The 25,732-nt window shown below is 36.9% G+C and overlaps 1 protein-coding gene across 12 annotated transcripts in view; it reads left to right on the forward strand.

The window, feature by feature from the left end:
- LRCH3 (leucine rich repeats and calponin homology domain containing 3) overlaps positions 1-25,732 on the forward strand; it is a 160,681-nt gene that overhangs the window by 44,482 nt on the left and 90,467 nt on the right. The gene's annotated exons all lie outside the window — the stretch shown is intronic.

A 25,732-nucleotide genomic window follows, 5' to 3' on the forward strand; every position in this document is an offset into this window, starting at 1 on the left:
TTTATCACAGATTGATGGTGAGGGAAATTAGTAGAACCAGGAAAATAATTTATACAATAATTATAGTAATAAAATGGAAAAGATTTTCAAAGGGCTTTAGAACTCACAGTAATAAAATTCCCAATTCTTCAAAAGATTAATGAAAACCCATGCTTCCTGCTTGTTAGTGGTGATGGGCTAGAAGTTCAGAATAAGACATTTTCAGTCATGGTCAGCGTATAAATATATTTTTCTTGGCTATACATGTCAGTCAGCTAGTATTTATTAAGCACCTACTAGGTGACGAGCACTGTGCCAATTCATTACAAAAAAAGGGGGGTTTTTTTGGGAATGGGAGTTGGAAAGAGTTTAGGGATGGGTAGTAGGCAAGTAGTAATAGTGATATAAAAAAGAACAAATTAATATCTAGGAAGTATTAAAATACCCAGGAGAAACCAATAGGACAAAAAGGTAACAAATAGGATAGTTTTGCTACTATCATATTAAAATTCATATATACTTTAAAAAAATGAATGTAATAGAAATTAATAATTTCTTATATAATCACATATGATGTTTAAGTTCATAATAAAAAAAGGAAATCTTTAAAATACAGGAAAAGGAAAGGAAACAGAGAGCTTCATTATCTGGAGAAATGAAGTTGTGCAGGGTTCAGGAGGAGAGAAAAAGAAGTGAAATGTTTCTTGGAACCAAGATTTCACAAATGAAGGTAAATTGTAATGAAAGGGTGGAGGGTAGGATAGTGGTAAAGCAGCGATTCCTAAACTACATTTTTTCCTGGCTACTTTTCAGAGTAAAAATAATAATAATAATAATAAAGATTTTATTAATAAAAAGAATTCTGGGATCAGTCAATCAATGAACATTTATTAAGTGCCTGCTTTGGGCCATACATTAGATACTAGGAATACAAATACAATGAATGAAATAATTCCTATTAAGAAGGACTATACATATGTGTGCAAATATATATATATATACATATGCAGATATATTTAGAATATATAGAATAAAAAGAAAAATATAGAATATAGATACATATAGAATAAAAAAGAAAAATATATACATACATTTATATATGTATATAATTATACACACACACAAAATAGTCAAATACAAGGTAGTTTCAGAGGGAGGTCACTAGGATTGGGGGAGATAAAGAAAGTCTTGATGGGTGGTACTTGAGCTACCCCCAAAGAAAGAGAGTTATTTAGTGAGGCAGAGGTAAGGAGGGAGTATATTTCAGGCATGGGAGAGAGCCAGTGCCAAAGCAAGAAGACAAGGTCTAAAAAGGGGAGGAGTGACTTGTGTGAGCAACAAAGAGAAAGTGAGTTTGGCCGGATGATAGAGTGCCCAAGTGGAGTAATGCTTAGAGAGGCAGGAAAAATAGGTTGGGTTCAGGTTATGGGAGGCTTTCAAAGCCAAACAGAAGAGTTTATATTTTATACAATGTGCAAGTTGGAGCAACTGCAGTGAATTAATTAGGAATTCTGGTTTTGATGTTGGCTTTAAGGGACAGAAGAGTTTATATTTTATACAATGTGCAAGTTGGAACCACTGCAGTAGATTAATTAGGAATTCTGGTTTTGATGTTGGCTTTAAGGGACAGAAGATTGTTGATTGAGATTGAATTGTTACAAAATAATATAGGCTTTATCTCTTCGTGGAGCTGTATTATAGTCAATGTAGGGAGCAAAATTGGGCCTTTAAAAACAGTGATAAAAAAAAGGAAAAAAATAAAATGAGATTTAATGGCAACGAAACCAAACTTAACAGTTATAACCTTGACTTGTAATGATCATATTTCATTAAGTAAAAGAAAATTAATTGCCATTTGTTGGCTATTACATACTAAGAACTAATCAAAGAGAAGGGCTAGAATAAAATCTTTTATGCTTTAGTTGAATCCAGAAAAACATGATTTGCACTAATGATTTTTAGAAGACTCATTTGCATTTAGAGAGAGAGAGAGAGAAAGATAATTAAAGTCTGTTTTAAAAGATGGTTTGGTAAGTCTATAACAACTAGCATTTAGAAATTTTGTCCAAAAAACCAAATATTTGTCTATCCACTAGTGGTCTTCTTGCGATATTTACTTTTCATTAAGACTTGTTTTCTACATAATATCTGTGTCTGTATATAACTTTCATTAGAACTTCCATAGGTATTCAACATTTTGGGAAACAAGTGATTTCAGGCGATCTCAAAAACACTTGTAATAAACACTTTTGAGGGAATCTTAATGGAGAATTTGGGAAATCTTTCCTCTCCCTTCCTAACATCCTCATTATGCCTTCCATGAGCCTCATTGATTACTCTGCCAGCCTTCTGAAGGACTAGAATTAAAATGACAGCCTAGAGATTGTTGTGGTTGTCTGTTGCTCCATTGCTTTTCTAGTTGCTGAGTAGCCCCAAAAAGAAGGGAAGGAGTAGAGTGGGGAGAAAAGATGCTTCTACACCAGCTGACTGCAGGGCTTGCCTATTTCTGTGTCGCAGTCACACCCTACTTGTGTCTCAAGTCCTAGTTAAAGAGAATATACAACAAAAGATTGGACATGGCAAAATCATCTAACATTGCTTTAAGAGACCTAATGATGAAAAGCAAAAGTGGAGGAAAAGATTCCTGTCAGATAAGGAGCAAGAAGATGCTTTCTGATTTTAGTTACTGAAGGAAATGTAAGATTTTTAAAATTAGTTTTATAGTTAACATATTAGAGAAAACTAGGAAACAATATTTTATGTCTAAAGGAGAAAGTGGACCTGGAGAATAGAGTACCGTACTTGGTGTCAAGAAGATCTGAATTCAAATCCAGCTTTAGACATTTAGTAGCCGTGAGACCCTAAGCACAGCACTTAAACTGTTTCCTCTTCTGTAAAAATAGGGTCATACTTTTTAGTGAAGGGAAAAAGAGGGGAGGTGAGAGAAAAACATGAAGTTTACTCTCATCACATTCCACTAAAGGAAGGAATAAAATGCACAGTCATTTTGGTATGAAAACCTATCTTACAATACAGGAAAGTGGGGGATAAGGGGATAAGCAGGGTGGGGGGGATGATGGAAGGGAGGGCATGGGGAGGAGGGAGCAATTTGAGGTCAACACTCATGGGGAGGGTCAGGATCAAAAGAGAGAACAGAAGTAATGGGGGACAGGATAGGATGGAGGGAAATATAATTAGTTCTTACACAGCACTACTATTAAGGAAGTCATTTGCAAAACTACACAGATCTGGCCTATATTGAATTGCTTGCCTTCCAAAGGGAAGGGGTGGGGAGGGAGGGAGGGCAGATTGGCAGACAGGGGCAATTAGAACGCTCAGTGTTTTGGGGTGGGGGGAGGGGACAAAAGGGGAGAAAATGTGGAACTCAAAATTTTGTGAAAATAAATGTTAAAAGTTAAATAAATTAATAAAAAAAAAGAAAAAAATAAGGTCATAGCACCTTTTTGAGGATCAAATGAAATAATATTTGTAAATTGCTTTTCAAACCTCAAGGCACTATATAAATACTGGCTATTATTATTCAAACATAGAATCAGAAACCTAGACCTGGAAGGAACTTCCCAGGCCATGTAGTTCATGCTTTTTATTTTATAGATAAGGAATCTGAGGCCTAGGGAGGTTGAATAACTTGGCCAGGATAACCCAGCGAGTAAACTTTAGAGATTGGATTTGAACTCAAGTGTTCCTGCACTAGAGCCAACTCTCTTTTGCTTTATCAGTAAAACTAAAAGAAAAATTTTTGTTCATATAAAGGAAGAAATAACTAATTGGATGCAAGATTTTATAATCTTTCCTTCTATTTTATAATAGCCTATTGCTTTCATGATTGGTAGAAATTATCTATTGTTATTGATTCCTTTTTTACTAAGTTAAATTGTAATGGAAGGTTCTGCAAAACCTTGGGAGGCACTTCAATACTGAATAATCAGAAAAAGATTAGACTCAGAATGCACCTCTTCTGTGCTAAGCATCACTGAAGATCATGAGAGCTGATTTCACATACTAAAACTTTATGGTGTATAACTACAGTCAGGTACTCCCTACTGCTCAGCAGTCCCTCTACTGATCTTTAATCATTTCATATCTCATTCCTCACTGCCATTGTTCAAGCTGTTTTTTCTCTCTCTCTTAATCAACATGTGTATCTCCCAGTGCCCCCCCCATGCACACACATACAGGTGCGCACACACATCCCACTTCACTGAAAAGGTTGAAGCTATAAACCCCTCACACTTCTCTTCTTCCTTCTTGAAATCTGTTCACTTCTTACTGCTTAGTTATAGAAGAGGAATGCTTATTGCTAATTAAAACTAATTAATTCCTCTACTTGTGTCTTTGATTCCATTCCATCTTGTACAATTTGTTCCAGTAGTCACCATTTTTCAATCATATATCTTCATTCTCTTCTTTTTTTATTACTGGTTCCTTCCCATCTGCCTGTAAATATGCTCAGATATTCCCATCCAAAAAAAGTTCCTGACTCTTCTAAAGTATCTTTAAAGCAACTAGGATTTATTAAACTTTGTGCTAGACACTGTGGTAGATAATGGGGATACAAATATAAAAATGAGATGGTTGTCTAGCCTAGAGGAAGTTATCTTTTATTAGGGGGTTACTATATGTTCTCAGGTAAGTGTTATATAAAAAATAAATAAGGGAGGGAAGCAACCCTAATAACAGGGAGAAACAGGAAAGGCCTCTTAAAACATGGTACTTGAGCTGGGCCTTAAAGGGATCTAGGGGTTCCAAGAAGTGAAAAAGAGAGCATTCTAGACATGAGAAACAAACTTCTGTCCCCCCAAACACCCCAAAGGAAAGAAAAAAAAACAAAATTTAATTGCTTTTCCTCAAGATAACCTGAGAGAATTCTAGGTGGTGACAATGATGCCAGGAGAGCAAATGTCGAGGCATGGGACTCAGAAGTAAAGGAGAGGAGTGGGTACAGAGAGCCATTTTGAGAATAAGAAGTGATTAAGGTTTGACATCAGGAGGGAACACTGTGTACACTACATTTTGCTTAGACTCTAAATCACTCTCAGTATAAAAAAGTCTAATATTATGCATACGTACTTTCTTCTCAAACTAACTTTTAGAAAAGTGGATTGTTCTTTGACTGTCCCCATGTAGATGCTTGATTTTTTTGTGTGTGTGCTTTGTGATCTCTAATGCAGATCAGATCATTAACAGCTGGCAAGTTCCCAAACAAACTTTCACATTTGAATGGTGTCCAGTCAGTTAGGTAACCAGGAGAAGGGGGAGTCCACATCACTTGAACATCTTTAAAAGTAGCCTTGAAGGGTTTGTGTTTTTCTTCCAGGGGACATGAGATTACATTTGCATCTCTAAATGCATCTACAGTTGCATCTCTGAATTCTCCAACCACATCAAATGTAGTTGGAAAAATAAATTACAGGGACATGTTATTGTGCCCACTCTGCTATATTCTATTCTTCTTAGAGAACCTTATTTATTCTTACTAGAAGAAAGGAGGGTAGTGAAGAACTGTTTAGAAAAGGAATAAAGAAAGACTAAAGAGAAGAAAAATATATGGGAACTAGGAAAGAGTGCTGTGGTGATGAAATTAGAAGACTTACACACTAACTTTAGCTAGTTGTCTGATATAAATGAATGTCTTTCAAATCAGTAAGTTCACTAAGTATTTATTGAGCTGTTTTTATGTACACTGTGTTAAGTTATAAAGAATGCAAAGAAATATAAAATAGTCTCTACCCTCAAGAATCTTAACATATTTAACTTACTGGTTGGGAAAATAAAGTATCTATGTACATGAAAATATTATTAAAAATTCAAGATAAGAATAAGTGCCAAGGGAATTGTACTGTCAGTATAGGATCAGAAGAAGGAAGATCAGTATCAAGTGTAAAGCTTCATGCAGCAGGAAAAATTCTGGTCCTCAGTGATGAGTAGGCTTTGTATGGGTGGAGGAAAGATCATTTTCTAGGTGAGGAGAATAGCATAGAGGCAAAAAATATGAGACATATTTTGAGGACAGTAAGTAACAGTTTTATTGCTATGGACAAAGCTTTTTTTTTTTAATTTGTATTTTTTTAAATTTATTTATTTAACTTTTAACATTCATTTTCACAAAATTTTGGGTTCCAAATTTTCTCCCCATTTGTCCCCTCCCCCCACCCCAAAACACCAAACATTCTAATTGTCCCTATCACCAATCTGCCCTCTCTTCTATCATCCCTCCCTTCCCTTGTCTCCATCTTTTCTTTTGTCCTGTAGGGCCAGATAACTTTCTATACTCCATTACCTGTATTTCTTACTTCCTAGTAACAAGAACAGTACTCAACAGTTGTTCCTAAAACTTTGAGTTCCAACTTCTCTTCATCCCTCCCTCCCCACCCATTCCCTTTGGGAAGGCAAGCAATTCAATATAGGCCATATCTGTGTAGTTTTGCAAATGACTTCCATAATAGTCATGTTGTGTAAGACTAACTATATTTCCCTCCATCCTATCCTGCCCCCCATTGCTTCTATTCTCTCTTTTGATCCTGTCCCTCCCCAAGTGTTGACTTCAGATTGCTCCCTCCTCCCCATGCCCTCCCTTCCATCATCCCCCCCACCCTGCTTATCCCCTTCTCCCCCACTTTCCTATATTGTAAGATAGGTTTTCATACCAAAATGAGTGTGCATTTTATTCCTTTCTTTAGTCGAATGTGATGAGAGTAAACCATGTTTTTCTCTCACCTCCCCTCCTTTTCCCTCCACTAAAAAGTCTTTTGCTTGCCTCTTTTATGAGAGATAATTTGCCCCATTGCATTTCTCCCTTTCTCCTCCCAATGTATTTCTCTCTCACCACTTAATTTCATTTTTTTAAGATATGATCCCATCCTATTCCATTCACTCTGTGCTCTGTGTGTGTGTGTGTGTGTGTGTGTGTATGTGTGTAATCCCACCCACTACCCAGATACTGAAAAGTTTCAAGAGTTACAAATATTGTCTTTCCATGTAGGAATGGAAACAGTTCAACTTTAGTAAGTCCCTTGTGACTTCTCTTTGCTGTTTACCTTCTCATGCTTCTCTTCATTCTTGTGTTTGAAAGTAAAATTTTCTTTTCAGCTCTGGCCTTTTCATCAAGAATGCTTGAAAGTCCTCTATATCATTGAATGACAGTTTTTTCCTCTGAACTATTATATTCAGTTTTGCTGGGTAGGTGATTCTTGGTTTTAGTCCTAGTTCCTTTGACTTCTGGAGTATCGTATTCCACGCCCTTCAATCCCTTAATGTAGAACCTGCTAGATCTTGTGTTATCCTGATTGTATTTCCACAGTACTTGAATTGTTTCTTTCTGGCTGCTTGCAATATTTTCTCCTTGACCAGGGAACTCTGAAATTTGGACACAATGTTCCTAGGAATTTCTCTTTTTGGATCTCTTTCAGGCTGTGATCGGTGGATTCCATGAATACTTATTTTGCCCTCTGGTTCTAGAATATCAGGGCAGTTTTCCTTGATAATTTCGTGAAAGATGATGTCTAGGCTCTTTTTTTGATTGTGGCTTTCAGGTAGTCCCATAATTTTTAAATTGTCTCTCCTGGATCTATTTTCCAGGTCAGTTGTTTTTCCAATGAGATATTTTACATTCTCTTCCATTTTTTCATGTTTTGTGATTTCTTGGTTTCTCATGAAGTCATTAGCCTCCATCTGTTCCATTCTAATTTTGAAAGAACTATTTTCTTCAGTGAGCTTTTGAACCTCCTTTTGCATTTGGCTAATTCTGCTTTTTAAAGCATTCTTTTCCTCATTGGCTTTTTGAACCTCTTTTGCCAATTGAGTTAGACTATTTTTCAAGGTGTTATTTTCTTCAGCATTTTTTTGGGTGTCCTTTAGTAAAGTGTTGACCTGCTTTTCATGCTTTTCTTGTATCTCTCTCATTTCTCTTCCCAGTTTTTCCTCCACCTCTCTAACTTGATTTTCAAAATCCTTTTTGAGCTCTTCCATGGCCTGAGCCCATTGAATATTTATTTTGGATGTTTGGGATACAGAAGCCTTGACTTCTGTGTCTTTCCCTGATGGTAAGCATTGTTCTTCCTCATCAGAAAGGAAGGGAGGAGATATCTGTTCACCAAGAAAGTAACCTTCTATGGTCTTATTTTTTTTCCCTTTTCTGGGCATTTTCCCAGCCAGTGACTTGTCTTTTGAGTGTCTTCTCCACACCCACCTTGCCTCCAGATCCACCCAGCTAGTGCTTGGGGGCTGAGATTCCAATGCTGCTTCCCAGCCTTAGGGCTTTTGGCGGGGGCAGGGCTGCTATTCAGTGTGAGATTAAGGTCAGGTGCTCAGGTGGGGGCAGGGCAGCCATATGGTGCCCAGTTCCCTCAGGGGGTTTATGTGGAGACCTTCAGCAGTGGATCCGAACTCCTGCCTGCTTTGGGAGCCCCTGTCCGCTGCCACCTCTGCTGCTGCCTCCTGGGGGGGCCTGAATTATGGGGACACCCCGCTCCCCTCTCAGGAAACTGAAAAGACCCTCTCACTGACCTTTGGCACCTGTGGGTGGAGGTACCTGTGTGGCTGCTGGAGATTCTGTCCCTGAGGCCTGCTTGGATCTGCTCTTCTCGGTGTGATGTGGTCAAGGCAGGGCTGGGCTCTGCTCCAGGTCCGTCCAGTGTGCCACAGACCTTTCGCGTTGGTTTTTCAGGGCTCTCTGGAACAGAAATCTTCTCCACTCCGTTGTTCTGTGGCTTCTGCTGCTCCAGAGTTTGTTGGGAGTTCTTCTTTACAGGTGTTTTATGGGCTGTGGGTCAGGAGCTAGCATATGTGTATCTTTCTACTCTGCCATCTTGACTCCTCACCCCGGAAAAAGCTTTCTTAACCTTGGATCTGTGAACTTGTTTTCAAAAATATTTTTATAATCATATTTCACTATAATGGGTTTCATTTGTAATCCCATGCATTTCATTATCATTATTATTATTTTCATTTTAAAAATTAATTCTGAGAAAGAGTTCATGGCTTAACCAGACTGCTGGGGGGGGTCACATGATACACAGAAAAAATTAAGAACTCCTGATGTAAAACATTCATTCTCAGGGGTGAGAAGTGGCAAGTAAAGGTGGCAGGGTAAGTTAGGACAGATTTTAAAGACTTTTGAATGCTAGGGTAAGGATTTTGAACTTTATCTATAGGCAAGGGATAACCAATGAGGTATTTCAGACCAGAGACTGATCTGTGAAAAAAATGTTTTGAGAAGATTAATGTTGTGTCAATGTAAGTGAAGTACGGGATGGAGTAGAGGGAGAAAGAAGGTAGACTACTTACTTAGAAAGATGTTGTACTGGTCTAGGCATGAGGTGATAATGGCATAAATGGAAAGGGATGGAAGCGTGAAAATTACTATGAAGGAAGGAAGACCAGAGCTTGGTAAGAAAAAAGGACAAATTAAAAATGACTGAGATTTTGAGCCTAGATAACTCGGGTAATGGTACCACTGCAAAAATAAGCACGTCAGGAAGGGGGAACCCAATTTTCATGAGGAAAACAATGGCTTCAGTTTGGGCTTTGTTAGATTTCAGTCAAGAATGGCGCATCTAATTGAAAGTGTCTGGGAAGCAGTTTGTAATGTAATAGCTCACATTTATATAGGGTTTTAAGCTTTGCAAAATGTTTTTTTGTACATTATCTTGTTTACCACAACAACACTGTGAGGTAAATACTCTTGTTATCTCCATTCTACAGATAATCAAAGTGCTGATAGAAGTTAAGGGGTATACCCATTTAGCACCTGAGTCAGAATTTGAATCTAAGTCTTCCTTCTGCAAGTCTTTCATTCTGTTCACTGTCCACTACTTCATGTTGCTTGAAATAGAAGCTAAAGGTAAAGATTTGAAAGTTATCTATTTAAGATGATAGAGCAATTGCAAGCTATTGGTATGTAGAGGATAACCTGGTAAAAGTGTGTTGAGGCAGGATGATTGGCAGTGGAGTTATAAAAAGATAAGAGGCCCTGTAAAGAACAGTTTCTGGAAAGAACATCCAGAATCAACTAATTGTGTAGGGGAACCAGGATTATAGCCCACTAGGAAAATATTAAATGTAAGAAAAATTTGAACTGGAGAGAGATAGCTAGATTCTACCTAAATTTCATAGAATCACAACATTTGAGTTGAAAGGGACTTTGGGGGATTTCTAAACCCATTCTTAACCGCATATTACAATAGAATCTCCTTTACGTCATTCAGTCAGTTGCTTGGTTGTTGTCCTTCATTCTCCAAGAGGACCAAAATGACATCACCATGATAAAGTGAAGTTTCAGTGTGTCCAACTGTGGCTGATCAGACCAACAGGAGTTCAAAATGCTGTACCACAGATTGAGCACTGATAGTCAGTGTAAATATTTGGGGTGGTTACTCCAAATTTTGCATCCTATATTTACTTTGTGTTGTCTCAACTCTGCTTTGCTCATAGAGCACAGCACCTTTTCTGATGTGGGCACACTATGCTGAGCGGTCCTGTGCCAGTGCCTCCCATGTTGCACAGTCAAATCCAAAGTTCTTGAGAGTATCCTTGTATTGCTTCTTCTGACCACCTGATCACCTTCCCCATGTGAGTTCTCCATAAAATAGTCTTTTTGGCAAGCATACATTTTGCATTTGAACAACATGGCCAGCCCATTGGAGTTGCGCTCTCTGAAGCATAGTTTGAATGCTTGGCAGTTCAGCTTGAACAAGGACTTCAGTGTCTGGTACCTTGTCCTGCCAGGTGATCCTCAGAATCTTCCTAAGACAGTTAAAATGGAAGTGATTCAGTTTCCTGGCATGGTGCTGGTAGACTGTCCATGTTTCACAGGCATACAACTGTGAGGTCAGCACAGTGGCTCTGTAGACCTTCAGTTTGGTAGCCAGTCTAATACCTCTTCTCTCCCAAACTTTTCTTGGAGCCTCCCAAACACTGAGCTAGCTCTGACAGTGTGTACATCAACCTCATTGTCAATGTGGACATCTCTGGAAAGTATACTACCAATACATTCACAGCATTCAAAACTTCTCCATTTGTTGTAACCAATGTTTCCACATATGTATGATGTGATGGTGGCTGATGGAGCACATATGTTTTCTTGGTGTTAAATTTTTAGACTAAAATTAGCACAGGCAGCAGAAAATTGATCCATACTTTGTTGCATCTCAGCTTCCGAGGCTACGTTGAGTGCACAATCATCTGCAAACAGAAAATCATGCACCAGCACTCCCTCCACTTTGGTCTTGGCTTTGAAGAATTTACCATCAGTACAGTAGTTGACCTTGATGCTGTGTTCATCCTTATTGAAAGCATTTAACAACATGGCTGAAAACATCATGCTAAAAAGCATGAAAGCAAGCACACAGCCCTGTTTCACTCCATTGGTGACTGGGAAGGCACAAGAGCATTGTCCACTATCTAGAACCCCAGCAAACATGCCATTATGAAGTTGACGCACAATAGTGATGAAGTTCTCTAGGCAACCAAATTTTGACATAATTTTCCATAAGCCTTCATGCCTAACACTGTCAAAGGCCTTGGTCAGATCTACAAACATTGGGTACGGACCTCTGTTCTGCTCCTGGCATTTCTCCTGGAGTTGTCAGGCAGCAAGCACCATATCCACTGTTCTTCAATCCTTTCTGAGCTACACTGGCTCTCAGGTATATGACCATCTTCCTTATGAAGGATCAGCCTAGTAAGGACTCTAGCAAGAATTTTTCCAGCAGTGACTAAGAGAGAGACCCCCCTGTGATTGTCGTAGGACAACCTGTTCCCTTTACCTTTATGGAGATGGACAATAGAGGCATCTTTGGAACTCCTGAGGGATAACCTCCTCTTGCCATATATCCTGGAAAATTTCAGTCAACTCTTGTATGAGCAGTGGTCCCCCTACCTTGTAAATCTCAGCTGGAATAGAATCAGCACCAGGTGCTTTGCCACATGAGAGAAGCCTAATGGCTCTCAAAACCTTTTTCCTCAGTTGGAAGTTCAACTAAGGAGGTATTGACTTCAACCTGAGGTAGACAGTCAGTGGTCTCAGCATTGATTGAATATGGTCTGTTGAGAATACTGTGGAAATGTGCAGCCCATCTCTCTAGGATCATGTCCTTACCACTAATCAATGTGACTCCATCAGCTCTGAGTAATTGTGATGCACCATAGGTTTTTGGTCCATAAATAGCTTTCAGGGGATCATAAAAACATTTTGGATTGTTAACTATCAGCATAAAACTGAATTTCATCTGCCATCTTACTGATCCAGGAATCTGCATCTCTCCAAGCTTTGCTTGTACTTTGCTTTTGATGGAATTAAATGCTGCCTTCTTAGAGATGGATGAACTATCCTGCTGGTAAACCATGTGGAGTTCTTGTTTTTCATTTAGCAGCTTCTGGATTTTCCCATCATTTTCATCCAACCAGTCTTGGTGTTTCTGAGCATTCTGACTCAAATACAGTGCTCTACACCAAATCTCTGAAAACTGCCCACTCCTTTTCTGTTCCACTGTTACCAACTGTGTGTTGGCTCAACTTTCTCTCCAAACTGTTCCTGCTCAGCCAAGACCTCTAATTTGTTGACATTAATTCTTCTGGTAGTCATTTTGCCTTGGGGGTGGCACTTTTGATGAATGCAAATATTTAGCTTGGAAAGCACCACACATTGCCTTTGTCATTCTCACATCTTGTCTGTCTCTTCTCCTTACAATCACATAGTCTATTAGATGCCAACTGTTTGCTGTGAGGGTGCATCCATGAAGTTTTATTGCATTTAGGTAAACAGAAAACCATGTTGATGATGAGGTCATGTGATGCAGAAATCTTCAGTAGTAAATGACCATTGCTGTTGCTGTTTCCAGCTCCATTCCTCCCTAAGACTCCCTGCCAATTTTTCTTTGACCTCATTATGGTTTGTCATGGTTGGAGCATAGGCACTGATGATGGTGGCATGGCATTTTCCTGCAAGTGGCAATCACATTGTCATTGCCCTGTCATTCACTCCTTTTGGCAGGCATACCAACTTGGTGACTCACTTAGTTTTGATTGGAAAATCTACACCAGCTTCATGGTGCTCCCCTTCACTGCGACCACTCCAGAAAAACATGTATCAAGCTCCAACTTCAGTAAGCTGGCCTATTTGGGATGCTATTTGGATGCAATACCTGTTGAATTCTCTTAAAATAAGAACAGTTCGTCTTTCAGGTCTACTGAATTTGTGTTGTCTATAAGTGTGCACACATTCTATGTGCAGATGGTGAGTGGAATCATCTTTGCAGATGTGCCAGGCATTGGGCTAAGTGCTGGGGGTACAAAGATAAAATGGAAAGCAATCCCTGTACTTAAGGAACTTATATCTAGCTGGGGAAGACAGCATACACATACATAGATAGACACAAAATAGATATAGGTGATTTTTAAAGCTCCAGCAGCTAAGGGCATCAGGAAAGGTTTCAGATAGAAAGTGGCACTTGAGCTGAGCCTTGAAGAAAACTAGAGATTCTTAGATACATAGGTGAGGAGACGAATGAATTCTAGGCTTGGAGGACAACAACAACCAGTGGTGACACGTGAAGGCAGGAAATTAAATACTATGGTTTTTAGGAATAGCAAGAAGACCAGTTTGGCTTGACTGCACTGTGTGTAAAGGGGAATAATATTGTTAAGTGTAAGAAGGTAACCTGGGGTCAAATTAAGAAGGGATTTAAATGCCAAACAGTTTACATTTTATCTTCTAGGTATTAGGAAAACACTGGAGTTTTTTGGGTAGAGGATTGACATGGTCATATTTGCACTTTATGAAAATCCCTGGCACCCGTGTAAAGCATTGATTGGATAGAGGAGAGACTTGAAGCAGGAAGACTAGTTCCACCACTATCTCTGGTGATAGTCCAAGCAAGAGGTAATGAAGGCCTGCATTAGAGTGGTGACTGAGTAGAAAGGAAGGATAAGAGAGGTTGTAGGGGTAAAAACAATGTTTAGCAACTTAGTGGATGTTTGAGATAAGTAAGAGGTTGAAGATTACACCAAAGTTGTGAACCTGAGTGCCTGGAAGAATGGCATCAACCTTGACAGAAATTGGGAAGTTTTGCGAGAGATAGTTATGGATGGAAAGATAATGAATTCAATTTTGAACTTGTTGAGTTTGACATATCTAAGATGCCCAACTTGAAATACTCTGTAGTTAGCAGGTAGTGCAGATAGAAAGTAGGACTGGGAATGTAGATCTGAGAGAGAAAGAGCAGAGAGCAAAATGGCCCAGAACAAGGCCTTAGTGTGCACCCACGGATTGCTCAGATAAGTAGGAGGAGAACAAGGAGAGAGAGCAGTGTCACAGACACCAGGGATCAGAAGATAGATATTCGTGAAGAGAGGATAGTTGGTATGAAATACCACAAAGAGTCCAAGAATAAGAATTGAGAGAGGCCTTCAGATTTGGCAATTAAGAGATTATTTGTGACTTTCAGAAGGGCAATTTCCAGTTGAGGTCTGGTGTCATAAGCCACATTAAAAGGGCTTAGAAGAGAGTTAGGTAGCAAATATAGACAGTATTTTCAAGGATTTTGGTGGAGAAAGAGAGGAGAGATCCAACTTGGGATGGTTGGGTCTAATGAGGGTTTTTAAGGATAGGGAGAACATAGTTATATTTGTAGGAAGGAACCAGTAGATAGGGAAAGACTAAATATTAGTGATAAAGTACAGCTGACCAAGTCATCAAACGCTGTCGTCTAGTGGGAACTGTTTCATTCTGTAGGATGCTGTCCAGCAACACGCTTACCATTTAAAAACACTTATTTTTTGTAGAATTTTAATAATTTTATCAAATTTAGATCTAGAAAACATCTTGGAAATCATCTAATTCAACCCTCTCGTTTTTTTAGATGAGCAATGTCAACTGTCTCTCCTAAGGACACATAGCTAGTAAGTAACAAAACCATGTTTGAAATGCAGGGCTTCTTGCATTCAAAATTTCTGAGCAAGAAGATTGATTATGATGTATTGCTTTTTCTGAACTTAGCACAGAGAAAGAAGTTAAAGGCTTGAATAGAATTTGAGAAAAATTAAGAGATGATAGATGTGTAGTGACTACTGAATGAAAATTAAAAAAGTTTATGCATTTTTGCACATTTCTTAGCTCTGCATGGGATCTTTACAAAAATTGACTATGTATCAAAGCATTAAAAAACCTTATAAAAGCATAAATACTAAATACCACCTTTATTGATAACAGTGCAGTAAAATTGTATTCAGTAAAGGGCCTTTGAAGAAAAAGTTAAAAATTAATTGAAACTAAGTAACAGCCTTAAAGAACAAATCATAGAAACAGTAGAAAATATTATCAAAGAAAATGACAATGAAACAATATACCAAAATTTATGAGATGTAAATGAAGTAGCCGTTAGGGAAATTTTTATATCTCTTTAACAAAAGAAAGAACAAATTAACAAATGTATTGTGCAACTTAAAAAAAGAAAAAAATTAGAAAAGCAGTAAAGCCAAAACTTCCAAAATTCAAAAGCACCAAAATAGGAATACTAAAAATAAAAGTAGAGCTTAGTAAAATAGAAAAAATTGAATTAATAAGTTAACAGCTGATTTTTTTAAAAAAACCTAATAGCATAGATTTTTTTTTTTTTTAACTAGTCTGATTTTTAACATCAGAGACGGGAGGCAGGATATAAGATACAAAGAATAGTAAAAGGCCAGTTTAGATAGATCACCAGCCTCATTCAGAAAAACCTGGGCTCTAATCCCATTAGTCTGCCCTTTCACACTGACTCGAATTGTGATCCTGGAAAGTCAAGGCCCCAGACCATTCTCTTAGTTAAATAAGGTACAGACCTGATATTGATCTGCATTGATAAAAGGAGTTTTCTCCCTTGAGTTCCTTATATTAGTGAAATTACAGTCTAGTTAAAAAAGTCCATTTGGTTGAACTATCCAGTGCATGAAGTGTAGTGATGTATTTATATTAAAGCTGATTGGCACTAAGTTGTAAAGAGTTTAGTTTGTGTTTAATCTAAGAGGAATTTGGAAGCCATTGGAATTGACTGATCAGGAGATTGACATGGGCTTGTGCTTTAGACTTGGACAGCTGTATGAAAGTTGGATTTGAAAGAGGAGAAACTTAAGTCGGGGAGACCAAGTAGAGGGTTGTTATAACAGTTTGGGCAAAAATAATGAGGCTCTGAATTGTTTGCGGTTAGTGGTGGGGATGGGGTAGATGTGAGGAATTTTGTAGAAGTAGAGGCCAAGTTTGAGATGCCTAAGAGATGCAGTTTGAAACGTCTGATAATCCAATACAGGTAATACAGGACAGAATTTAGAAGAAAGATTAGGGCTGGATATAGATAAGACAGATGCAGAAGTCTTCTTTGTAGAGATGATAATTAAATTTGTGGGAACTGATGAAATAATGTAGAGAGAGAAAAGAGGGGAACCAAGGACAGAACTTTGGAGTATACTTTCAGTTATGGAGTGGAATTTGGGTGATGATGCGGCCAAAGAGTGATCAGATAGAAGGCAAAAGAAAATGGTCAAGAAAACCCAGAGGAGAGTATTTAGGAGAGGTAGTTAGTGTTAGAAGCTGCAGAAAAGTCAAGCAGCAAGAGGGCTAAGAAAAGGCCATTGAATTTGACAGTTCAAAGATCATTGGTAATTTTGGAGAAAATAGTTTCACTTGAGTGGTGAGGGTGGAAAGGAAATTGCAAGACTTAAAGAAGTGAATGAAAGGAGAAAAAGTGGAGTCAGTGAATGCAAACTACTTTTTCTAGGATTTGGCTGTGAAAAAGGTGAGAGAGATTTAGGGTAATGGTTGAAGGAGCCTGGTTTTTTGCTATTCTGTGTACTTTGGCCTGTCATGTTTTTGTGTAGATAGGGCTTTTTTTCTTTCCCTAACCTTTTTAGAGAGGTTTTAGGCTTCTGGTCAAAGGGTATTTATATCACTCTTATTATTATTCCAGTCTCTTATTGTATAATTCCATATTGCTTTGCAAAAATGTTGGACCAGCTCATAATCCAACTACCCAGTAAAGTTTTACTACAAGTTTACTACTTGTTTTAATACAACCATGCCAGCATTAAATTTTGTCCATTTTTTATTTTGCCAGTTTGATGTGTCAAATGAAATCTGAGATGTTTAAACTTCATTTGTCTGATCATTAGATATCCTGTGGTGATGGATAACTTTTGTTTCTTTTTTGAGAATTGCCTGTTCACTTCCTTTTTCCACCTGTTAATTGAAGAATACCTCTTACTCTGATAAATTTGAGTCACTTCCTTACGTCATACTTTCATGAGGAGTGTGTATGCAGACATTTATTGCCCTTAAATCACACAGCTTGTTAAAAATTTATAATTGTGAAAAATAGAATCCTTTGTATTCTAGGGCTTTTAAGAATATGTAAATTGTTGATCCATTTGGAACTCAAGAATCAGTACTTGAATCCAGCTCTATCATTAACTAACTGTGTAACCTAAACAAATAAGCCTCAGTTTCCACATGTGTAAAATGAGAATGGTGGACTATATGATCTGTAAAGTCCCTTCCAGAATTTACATTCTTTTATCTTATTAATCTTAGTCATTCAGTGATATATCTTTATATTCCACACTTGCAAATTATGTGTAGTAGTAAATTAGTGGGGAAAATGACTAAAAGGAGTAGAATAAGAAGAGGGTTAATAAGAATTCAGGGAGAATTTTTAGTTTCCTGATCCAGTCATATCAAAATCATTTACTAACATGCAGATGTAATAGTCTGAATTTCCTTTTCAACTAAAGTTATAACTGGACTTGGAAGCATCTGCTAACAATACCTGGTAAAGAAATTCATTTAGAAAATGACTCATGTGCTAGGTTAGGGGAGTGGGGAGTAAATCAGGATAGCTGCAAAAAAAAAAAAAAAAATCTACAATCAATCCCCATCCTTGGCTTCTCCCTACCCCCATCCCTCCACAAACCTTCTTACATCAGGAAATCCTCCAGGCATGAATTTTAATGGTGTGAAGTGAGACCAGCCCACTTTTTGAATGTAAGGGAAAAACATTCTGATGTATTGTGCAGATTCTATTTTGACCCTCTAGCACTAGACAATGAGTTATGAGGGGGGAAAAAAAGTCTGATTTCCTCCCTTTTGAAACTTTATTAAGATAGGAATTTGCCATTCAACTGCAGAAAAAAAAGATTACTAGAAGAGTTCCTTCACAGTGTTTGAATAAATTGTGAGGGTCTCTCTTTTTTTAACAGTAAAGCAGTAGTAGTAGTAGTAGTTTAGTAGATAGAGTTCCTTTTCTTGAAAGCTTTTGTCAAAAAGTTTTCTTCACATTCTATTTAATAATTTGGAACAGTGGTCTGACTTTGAAGGCAATATAGTTAATGGAAATTTCAGTTATAGTGAGGGGTTAACCACTTAGACTCTTCTTGTATCATCATAGAATGCATTTGAGTAATAATGATTTAAAAGTGTATGTCTAAGAAATAATAGCAGAAATGGTGTCTTGATTTATTGTTAATAAAGCAAGTTACTTAGTTTAGATTTAATCTCTCATATTTATCCAGAAAAGAGATAGTCCTAGCAGTGGGCTTATTTAACTAAAAAGGAAACAAAGCATTTTGAAATAGACTTTAAAAAAGGGATTACAGCGTATGTTGTTCCAAGAAATTTGTTAACAAATTGTCAGCTCTCTCTCCTATTCCTTAGTGTTAGTTGAAGGTGGGTTAATATCCTTTCATCTGTTTTGTTTATAATATATCAGTGGCACAAAGGAGTATGCACATAAAATTGGAGGGCAGGTTGGTTACTTGGTTTATCATGTTGAGTGTGATCAATCAGATTGAGTAATCACACATTCTGAATTCCTCATCTTTCTTCCCGTCTTTCGTGCTGCAGTTTGCTCCCATTTGTCAGCCAAAAAATAACACTAATTTGGTGACTGGTAAAATTTATTAGTAGTGTAGATGTTTTGCCTGTATTATGGGAAAGGAAAATTTCAAGATTTGAAGTAAACAATTCTAAAGCCTTTGAAATGGATGCTTAAGACTCTGCACAAGAGTTATCCACACCTTCTTATTAAGCCTACTTTTTCTCAGACTTCAATATCCACCATTCAGTATACAAAGGTACTATTTTTTTACTCTGTTTTATTGTTTTGTTTTTATTGCAGTATTATTGCTTCCTTTTACTTTACACTGCAAAATTTCAGAAGTCCAATGTTTCAGCTACATTTGGGGCTAAATTTATTTTTGTGGGTTAGTTTGAATCTATTGTTTCCATGGAAAAACATCATCTAAGTTTGAAACATGCCACATTAGTGAAGTGCAGGCTGTTTGTAAGTTGGGAGACTTGTCATATTCAGTATTCAGCAAAGATTAAGCATCTACTTTGTTTATTGCAAATCTGTGATCATTCTGTTCTAGTTGTAAATTCAATTTACATATGGCCAAATTTCATTTCTTTGCCTTCATTTCCTTCAAAGTTGAAATGATAATGCTTACAGATCAACTGTATCATGCTATGATCCAGAGCAGTGGTCTGATTTCCATATGTGATGCCTCTGCTGGCCCACTTAGTATCTCAGAAGAGAACACTGTTATACTTCTGCATAAAAAGATAGGATTTTTTTAAAAAAATTCTGTTTAAAAAGTGCTTTGCAAAAACAAACAAACAGTATAGCCCCTTGATAAATCAGAATTCGATTTGAAAATGATCTAAAAGGATTTAACAAGAGGAATTAAATTGAAAAAAACTCAACCAGATACATAGCATAGCATACAAATAGCATAGACTGGAGTAAAAAACTTAAGAATGTTACTAAAGCACCTTTGACAACATCTTTTGATGACAAGCTACCTGTATACTTACGTAGGGTAATTGTAATCTTTTTCTCATGGCATTTTATAAGCCACATAAAATAGAAAACAGTTTTTCCCTTGGGCAAGGAAAAAGGAGAAAAAAAAGAGCTGATTTTAAAAGTGTGACCAATAACTACTTCTGGCATTACAAGAAAGCAATTACAAATAATATTCCTTTTTTGGGTAGTTAGACCTTCCAAGAGAAAAAAAATTGTAGGAAATCTTCAGTCTCCTGGGAACTGTGCTTAACACAGGGTATTTTAAATATCTGAACCACACAAATGGGAAAGAAAAAAAGAGTTGAAAATCTTTCTTAAGAGGAGAGATTTAGGCTATTAATAGAGCTGAGATAAGGCATGTGGAGACCAGAGACAAGGTTTGGAAGTTGTATTAATCACTCCTTAACCACCTGCTCTTGAAAGTTGTGTCACCTGTGCCTTACAAACATACAGAAAGCTTTTTAAAAGTTATCTCATTTTCCCTTCCTTCATGCCCTCACCCACAAAAAAGGAAAAAAAAAACTGTTGTAACAAATAAAAGTCAGACAAATTTATCAGTCCAGCCTATCTTGACCCAACCTCTCTGCTAACCTCCAGGCTAGTATCTCTAGCTGCTTTTCAGACATCTCAAACTGGATGTCCAGTATATACCTTAAACTCAACATGTTCAAAATTTAACTCATTATCTTCCCCCTTAAAACTTTCCCCTCCTATCTTCTTTACTACTGTAAAGGACAACACTGCTCCCAGACCCCCAGGCTTGCAACTTAGAAGTCGTTTTTGACTTCTTTGTCCCTCCCCCTCCCCATTCCCCTCTCCCTCCCCTCCCTCTCTCCCTCCCTCTCTCCCTCCCTCTCTCTCTCTCTCTCTCTCTCTCTCTCTCTCTCTCTCTCTCTCCCTCTCTCTCTCCCTCTCTCTCTCCCTCTCTCTCTCTCTCTCTCTCTCCCTCTCTCTCTCTCTCTCTCTCTCTCTCTCTCTCTCTCTCACACACACACACACACACACACACACACACACACACAGATAGCCAATCTGTAGTCAAAGATTTTGTACCATTGCAAAATCCCACAAATACATAGAATGATTTTCTAGCAGCTATGAGAGCCCAGTTGAGGTTGTGTAACATAAATTTGTATTGAACTATTAGATTCATCTCTTGTTGGTCAAGGAATGAGTATTATGGTTGGTGAAATATGAAATTTGTGCAAAATCATTTTTCTGAGAATTATATACTTGACCCTAAAATAATATTGTACATAATTTATTTTTTAAATGAAAAGGCACTGGATGATATTGCAATGTATAGAAGTCATTATTAATATTAATTTTATTTTATTATAAATATATAGAAATGCCAGTGAGTCATTCAAGTTCAAGAGTACTTACATTATGCTTGGTACAACTTTGTGTGTGTGTGTTCATCCTTCGTTGCTGAAGAAGACCATGCCATCAGAAATAGTGACATGACTTGCGCTTGACTTTGTTTTGAGTGAGGGAGGGCTGTGCAGGTCATCACCAGCTTTACTTCTCCTCCAGAGCTATCTGATGAAGAGATAACTTCTTAGGATTACATTTAATGTGTAAAGTAACATCAAACCATTGCAGGGGACTGGAATTATTTACCATGTTAAAGATGATGGAGGAGCTAGTTGTCATTCCCACATCCTATTCCCTACTTTTACAAGCCAGACATTGTTCCATCCTCATAAGAACCAGCATATTTTCTTTTTTATCCTGTACCTGAAAGAAGAGAAGGAGTCAGAATCTTGCTTTTATACTGCTTTTGAAAGCTGATCTACATAGCAGTAGTTCTGTGGAAAGGGGTAGAAACAGCAAGATTTGTCAAAGGATTAACCAGTTTATTTGGGTCTTCTATTTTAGCCATTGTAGTTTTATAGTTGTCAGTCAAACATCTGTCAAATGTCTATTATATGCCAGGTACTGCACTAAAGACTTTATACATATTATAGGTGCTAAATAGTAGGCACTGAGTGAATGCTTATTTACTGCCCTTTCCACTTCCGACCATTACAGTGACCAGTCATGATTCCAGATCATGAAACTTGCTATTTTCCTCTTAACAAAGAGGTGATAGGCAACAAGGCATTTGTGCAGATGTTTTAACTGGAATTTTTCTTTATATTTTTTCCTCCTAGGTTTTGTTGATAATATACAGAACTACTGATTATTTGTTTGGATATTTCATTTCCTGCAAGTTGACTGAAATTTTTTTAGTTAATGTTTTAATGTTTTAACTCTCAGGAGTTCTCTATATAAATCTTTTTATTATTTCAAAAGAGATAACTTTGTTCTTTGACTATGATTATTTCCCCCATTTGTTTTTCTTGTCTTATTTATGTAGCTAGCATTTCTAGAAGTGTATCAAGTAGTACACATCCTTGCTTTACCCCAGTCTTATTGGAAAGGACTAGATTATCCCTATTCCATATAATGCTGAATTTTTATTTGAGTTAGGTATTACTCATCATATTACTGAAAAGTTTGTTTATCCTATTTTTTGTAGTATTTATAGCAGAAATAGATGCTGTATTGTAAAAATAAATGCTAAATTTATTGACAGTCCTATAGGTGGTTTGGTTGTTATTGTTCTCATTATTCTAATCTATTATATTTATCATTTTTTAATATTGAACCAACTCTTCGTTCCTGGTATAAATCCAGCCTAGTTATAGTGTGTAATTTTTCTCTTATTTTTAATAGTCTCTTTGTTGCTATTATTTTATTTAAAATTTTTGTGTAATTATTCATTCACTTGGGTTTCTAAAAAATTCCTTTAAAACAAGGAAGTCATTCATTGACACAAAACTTTTTTTTTAGTTTTAGCTTTTGGGTTAACTTAAGAATGTTTTCTGGGTTCCTCTTTTAAATCATAGAAGATTTTTCATTATGCTATTTGATGGAAATTTTCTTGATGTCCAGTGAGTTTCTCTTTCAAGAAGCATAGAGAAAAAGCCTCACAGTCTCCATCAGTATTTTCTCTATGACCTATGAGCCAAATATTTCATGAAGGTATTCAATTAATTTATGAGTTCATGCTATTCTTGAAGCTCATATAATTAATAGAGGAAAAATTGACTACTGTCAAAATACAACTTAATCTGAAAAAACACTCCAAACCCTCCAATTAGAAACTCTATTTTTAAGATTAGGTCATTTGTTAAAATAACTGGTTATTTTGAAATTCATTTCCAAGAAAGTTATGAGGAAAAGAAATATAATAAGTATAGAGAGGAGTCTTATAAGCATATTTATTTTATTATCAGTTTTTTTCTCAAGATATAAATCATATTTGTCTGTGCTTTAAAGCTGATTTAGTTATACTAGTGTGATATATCAGTATTTGAAGCAGATAGAGTAGATAATGTGCCTTGTTATCTTAAAATGTACCATGATTATTTTGGCTACCTTTGCTCTGATTTGCTACATTTTAAAATTAACTTGAATTCCTTCTTTCCTTTCATTATATGATGTCATTTTTTTTTTGTCAAACTGGCAATATAATTCTTTTTTTACCATATTTTATGTTAATGTAGTTAATATAAGGACATTAAAATAATTTTGCCTTGTTTTGAATTGCTTCAATTACATAAGTACTTTTTCTAATATAAAGAATAAAAGATTTAGAATTTTCAGGCTGTGTCCTATCATATTCTACTTTAGCATCTCATCCTATTTTAAAAAAAATCTAACATTCCTATCTAACATCCATCTGATCTTTTGTTAAATGTTTAGCTGTAACTGCTTCCTATGGTAAACTTTTTTTAAAAGAAGAGATAATCATTTATTTTTAAAGTAATCTCAGAAGCAAAAAAACTTTAGTATATTTTGCTTTAATGGAAACACATCATATGTCAGGCCTCAGCAGCAATAAAGTGGGCAGAATTATGGACCTCAGCAGAATAGACACTGACATGGGCAGTGGCAATAGCAGACCTAGTTTAACCCTCTGCTTACTATAATCTACAACTATTTGGTCCTTCCACATGGCTTCCTGTAGGATATCCATTGGTCACTTGGACAACTCCTCCCTGAGCAGCAATTAGAGGATCAAAGGGTGGCATTCTTGAGGTTTGGCTTACTCTCTGGAAGAAAGGGAAAGGTAACAAATGTCTACCCAGTTTCCACAAAAGTCAGGTGACAGTCACTCAAAAGCCTTAAAGGGGGAAAGACTTGTTATTCCTCTTATCCCCAGTGAGTCTCAGGAAGGGAAGTGGGCCATGCAACACTAAGTGGGTAAATGGCTATTCGCCCACCACATAGACCAGATCATTTAGATTTAAAACTCCGTCCTTCTCCAAGGTGGGGCAAAGCCTTGGTTTTTTGGTCTTCTTTCTCCTATATTCAGTCACTGCTTCAGGACGTTATTAAATTATTTTGTTGTGCTTTGTGTTAGCTTTCTGTCTGAGTTTTTCTTTTTTATTGCTACGTATATTAGATTTTATTGCATCTGTGCGTTCAGGATTGACTAGTAATAACTCTAAAGTCATTTGGGTGGTAGAAGTCTTCCTAGAACAAACATGTCAAACTCATGGTCTTCAGTACTCTTGAGTGCAGCTCCAACCAAATAAAAATGTAATTGAGAATTGTTTAATATTAAAATAAATAAAAATATAGTAAAACATAAATAATGTTCATTTGTGGTTTTTTAAATCATTATGCTGTCTGCAGGGATCCAAGATCTGATATGTTTCAGTTTGATTGTGACAACACTACTCTTAAAGACCTTACTTACCATCAAGTAATTAGGGTATAGTGGGAGCAGTATCCTAGTTCCCTTCTCTACCCCATGCAGGTTTTCTTGTTCATTTGTTTACAGTTGTATCCGACTTTTTGTGACCCCATTTGAGATTTTCTTAGCAAGGATACTGGAGCTGTTTTCCATTACCTTCTGCAGCTCACTTTGCTGCCCTGTTCCATGTGAGTTAGGTTAGCTTTTCTTGTGCTTGTCTCAAGAGATTAAAGGCTGTGGCTTTAGTTGGTTGCACTGGTATAAAACAACCTTGAGGAATTCTTGCCTGACTTGGAGATCTGGCTGGCTGACCATAATGACCATCTTAAGAGACAGAAGGACTTCACTTAGCTAAGTCAAATCAGAGTGTCCTCTCATTGAATGTCCTTCCCTTGCTATAGCTAAGTAAATCTTCTTTTGTTAAATTGTTGAATGACTTATAAGTACACCATTTCATCCCAAAACTGAACCTAAACTACCAGGGTACTGGCCTTAGGTAATCTAATCTGGTATAAAACTGTATATAACAGAAATTCACAATTTCACTCTTTTTTCTTCTTGTATGTGTGAATATTTGTGTTTTTTTATTATTAAATTCACTTAAAAAAACAAATTGAATAGATATGAATTCCAAGGTAATTACTATTTTTGAAAGTTCATAAGTGTCAAAATATCTGGAGAAACTGGTGGGGGCAGGGCATTTGTCTAAATATTTTCTGAATGATTTGGAAACTTTGGAGAAGCACATTTTTTGTGTGGGCTAGGGAAAACTGTTTTCCAAGGGCTTCCTAAAATTGAATGATAACTTTGGCGGAGACTAATCTCAACTTCAGTGGATCTACCGCTTCTTGGTAGAGAGGTAGTGAACTATAGTTGTAGGATAACAATCACTAATAGCTAGCATTTATATAGTATTTAAAGATTTGAAAAGAGATTTTTTATCAGTAAATCTCATTTGTACCTCACAACTCTTTGAGGTAATGCTGTTGTGTTATACCCATTTTAGAGATGGGGAAACTGAAGCTAAAGTTAAATGTCTTACTTAGGATGACATAGCTAAACAAGTATCTGAGTGAGGATTTGAATCCCCCTGTTTCTGATTGAAGTCCATCATTCTCTATCAACTGCACCACCTAGCCCATTTTCAGACGTG

This window comes from Notamacropus eugenii, chromosome 5 (genome assembly GCF_028372415.1).
Source record: "Notamacropus eugenii isolate mMacEug1 chromosome 5, mMacEug1.pri_v2, whole genome shotgun sequence".
Lineage (NCBI taxonomy): Eukaryota > Metazoa > Chordata > Mammalia > Diprotodontia > Macropodidae > Notamacropus > Notamacropus eugenii.